The following is a 4,566-nucleotide window of genomic DNA, read 5'->3' on the forward strand; positions in this document are numbered from 1 at the left end:
ACAAGCAAACCTTCTATATATAAGCAAAAATCAGCCAGAAGTGTTCTGCTAACAGATATAATCACTTTTATTATTTATTTGTTTGTTTATTAAAGATTCTACTTATTTATTTATTTATTTGACAGATCAGAAGTAGGCAGAGAGGCAGGCAGAAAGAGAGAGTGGGGGAAGCAGGCTCCCTGCTGAGCAGAGAGCCCGATGTGGGGCTTGATCCCAGGACCCTGAGATCATGACCCGAGCCGAAGGCAGCGGCTTAACCCACTGAGCCACCCAGGCACCCCAGATATAATCACTTTTAAGTCTTTGTTTAACTAATGGGCTCGATCCCAGGACCCTGAGATCATGACCTGAGACGATGACAGACACTTAACCGACTGAGCCACCCAGATGTCCCCATGTTTTGTTTTGTTTTGTTTAAGTTATAGGTCCTGAATGAGCCCCAAGGGACCCAAAACTTTAAGAACCTGAAGTTCTGGAGGTCTTCAACCCATGCTTATCGCTTAAAAAAAAAAATTTAAAAAATCACACAAAACCCTACAAAACTACTTGAAACCCAGACCTGATGATACATGGCACTAGTGGACTACGTCTTTGGTTCCTAATGTCACCGGGGTTATCAGGAGGGACCCCTGACCCAGGTGGCTGGGAGCCAAGGGGGTGGCTCTCACTGCAGGCACTGCTGGGGACAGGCCCTCAAGTGAGGTAGACAGGAATCTATACTCCTCGCTCTCGGTTCTGCTTCCCTCTGAGCTAGCGTCCTTTTAGGGGTCCCTCCCCACATGAAAGTGAAATGCCAGCCCCCCGAGCAGGAAATCCTGGGGCTACGTGGTCTCCGGGACCCAGGGGTGAGGGTGTGACATGTGGGGCCACACACCGGGTCTGACAGGCTCAGAAGGATAAACCCAACCACACAGATGGGGTCGGGACAATTGCACTCCCCAGAGGAAATGGGGGTGCCACTACTGGAATAAGGGGGAACATGATTTGTCTCCTAAGATGCTAGGAGACCACTGTTCTCCTACTCAGATTTGTGATTTTCCTCTTAGGAAACATTACCCTGGAGGCCTTTCTCCTTTCCTGGCCGACAGTTCCCTGAGAAGAAACCCCAGCAAAGACTGTCCCGCATGGTTTCTGCGGCTCTTGCCCCAGACCCAGGCTTTTCCCAGGGGTCTCCGCCTTGCTGCCCTTGACACACAGTCCAGAGATCCTCCCACATTCCCGCTGGGCAGGTCTGCTCTGTCCCTGGGTCTCTCCAGTCCTGAGCTGCCCACTTGGAAAGGCGTTCCCTGGCATGGAGATGAGGAATGGCAGCGTTCCTCAAAACACAGCCTCTGCGTTTAGCATCGTGATAAAAGAGGCACTTGGAGCACCCCCTGCCCCCTTCTGTTTCATTCTCCTTCTAGAATAGGACGCTGCAGGGGCATAGAGGCTGTTTCGCAGGAAAGGCTCAGAAACAGTGCCTTTGAGGGACCATAAAAGCCTCCTGGTGAAGGTTTCCTATATAAGGAGCTCTGCTGAGAAGCCTGCCCTCTGCGGGCTGGGGCTGGGGCTGGGGCTGGGCCGGGTGCTCCAGGAGGAAGGAGAAGGCCCCAGAAACTGCTCACATCTCACTCGCTAAGCCGTCTTTCCAGCACCTTCAGAGGAGCCGAGCACTGGCCCTGCCTCTCCCTGACTGAGGGCTTGCGTCACTTCCCCAGGATTCTGCAGTCCTGGAAAGAGACTGCCCGGCTTCCAAAAAAGGAATTTTCCCTGATGTGTCTGATCCTGTTGACTCAGCCGGTGCCCTCTCTTGGTGTGTCCTTTTCCTCACCGTGTCCACAGGGCACCCTGGCCTGTTTCGGGGGTAGGGGAGTGAAGCAAAAGGGGAAAATGGGGAAATGCCGCCTCATCATCAAAAAAGGGGATCCATTCAGAAGGACTACTTAGAGTCTGGGAGCTTTTCTCTTCCCCTGATGCTGTGCGGTGCTTGACGGGGACGGCCTGGGTTGGAGCAGCCCTGACAGAGCTCTCAGGGAAGGCTAAATGCGGGCCTCGGGGTTCCAGCCTCGAGGCTGTAATGCTCAAGGCCTGCGGAGAGGGGAGGCAAAGGCTGATTTTGCAAACATCAAAGGCTCCCGAGGGCCCTTCATGAGGCTTTTGATGGGAGAGAACTCGCAGAATTAAAACCTGTTTCATGTCTGGGAGGAGTCCCAACAGGTGCGCCCCCCTCTTGTCCCCGGTTTGAGTTAGGTGACACACATTCCAAACGTGACACTTCTTGTTCTAATCTTAGTATCGCCACACCCCACATTTAGTCCGCTGACTGGGAGAAAGGTGGGGTCACCGTGGCTGCTCCCTGGAGCTCCCCACAGTGTAGACCTTGCAGAGAAAGAGCAGAATATAAGGTTTGAGATGTCACCAGTAACGAAGTCACTGGCCGAAGCTGCTCCAGTGTCATGTGTCCCTCGCAAGCGCTCAGGTTCTCTCCTTATGCCCTTAATTTACTGACTTCTAGAAGCCCAATTCAGAAATGGGAAATCATGCCTAGGCACTCCGAATCTGTGACCTCCCATTTCAGTGTGCACCCCAATGTTTATTAGTGTGCCCCCTTTCTCAGTCACACATACACAGCTCCATGTCCCCACACGTCCTGCCATCTCCACTGGGTGACCGAGCCAGGCATGGACTGAGAGCGTTGCCCTGGCCAAAGACAGACTCTGGTTAGGATCACCGGGCTGTGAGCAGACTTCCTGTCACAGCACTCTGCGTCTGTACAGTGAAGATTAAAACGAGGTGGTCCGGCAATTCCATTTCCAGGCAGGTGTTCTTGGCACGGGTTTAAAAAATGTTAACAGAGCTTCTTCTGTCACCCTGGCATTTTCCAATTCCCCACATTTCTACTCTTGTACCCAGCACCCCCCACCCCGGGAAAGTGTCTGTTGCCTGCTGGCTCCGGGACCCCAAGTCAGGGACCCTGCTGTAGGCTTTGTCAGACAAGGATCTTAAAACCAGAATCAGTTCCTCCAAGGCAAGTTCTCTTTCTCCTCACACAGCATGGCAGCTGTAGGCTTTCCTTCTTACACAGGGAAGGTGTGCATGGCCGCCCGTCAGAGCTGCCCCCCTCTCTGTGATCACAAGTAGTCAAATAAATAAATAAATAAAATCTTTAAAAAGATTTGTCAAATAAATAAGATCTTTAAAAAAAGAAAAAAGAAAAAGCAGCCAGGCGCTGAAATCGCCAGCCTGGTCACTGAGGCTGAGCTGCACATTCTCCTTGTCTACCTGGACATGATTCACAGAAACTCAGTGAGGGGACACTTCAGATGGGATGACACTCAAGCCTGCCAACACCAGTCTCGTTGGTATTTAGTTAGACCTCAAACATAGAAACAATTTGAGATCTAAAAGGATGCGGCTACCACTGGTTCCTGCTCCCAATGCACCAGGGTGAATTACCACTCCAAATGGCATTTTGCTTTAGAAATGATCACCTCTCTGGGCAAGGGCTGAATCATGAGCAGATGAGGGCGCTTGGGTCAGGAGGATGGCCCCTGAGGGCCAAGCTGTTGTCTCAACATGAGTCACAGATGTCCCCCGTGGGGGACAGGGCAGCAGCGACCCAGGATGTTGGTGCTCTGCCCTCATCCTTGGTGTGAACACTTTCAGGGGTCACATCCCCTACCAAGGCAGCTCATTCTATTTGTAGACAGTTTTGTTCGCTTTTTCTTTTCTCTTCTTTTTTATGTCAAATATCTGGGTCCCTAAGACTTGCGCTCACAGGTTTTGCTTCTGTCCTCTTTAGTTATAAAAAACAAATCCTACCTACTTCGCCACCCAGTGCCTTTAATCTCCCCGGGATGCCGGCACCCCCCCCCCCCCCCCGACCACCACCACCACCACCGCGGGCTGCTGGACTCTCCCAACCCAGTACCAACTCCTCTTCCCCACGCCCCAGGCCGGAAGGGAGCGTTCTGGGGAGCGCAGCCTCCTTTCTTCAACTTGGACCTGGCCTGCCCTCTCTGCCAGGGTGGCTGGTACAAGCTAGTAAAAGTACAAGCTTTCGGAAGGAGCAAAACAAAAGTAGATGGTGTTGCTGACTTGGGGGTCCCGCTCAGAGTGTGCAGCCCGGGAGGGGTCTGGGGCCAGTGCTCCGTGTGGCAGGGCGAGGAGGGGGCGTCCTGCAGGAGACAGGACCTTGAGCAGGGGGCGGGGCCTCTTGGGGGGGGTTCTGAGCAGCAGGTGCAGGAAGGATAGCTCTAGGATCCTTCCCAGGGCGACTTGTAAACCTCTGGGAGGGAGAGAAGATCCCCTGCCAGGTTCCTGAGGTTTCCCACAGGGCCTCTGGAGTGCGCGTGCTAATGCAGGTAAGTGCATGCCGTGTGCATGGTGTGTGCGTGTGCACGCTGTTTGCACGGCTGTGTGCCCGTGCTGTGTGCCTGCGTGCACCTGTGTGGTCAAGGGGGAGACCTGAAACTGCTGAAGAGTTCCTGTGAAAGGCAGGAGGGGAGGGAGAGCCCAAAGAAGTTCTATTATTTTCATTGTAACATTGTTTAAATATGTACAAACAAAACCAGATATGAATCCTCT

Source organism: Mustela lutreola, chromosome 11, assembly GCF_030435805.1.
Source record: "Mustela lutreola isolate mMusLut2 chromosome 11, mMusLut2.pri, whole genome shotgun sequence".
NCBI classification, from domain to species: domain Eukaryota; kingdom Metazoa; phylum Chordata; class Mammalia; order Carnivora; family Mustelidae; genus Mustela; species Mustela lutreola.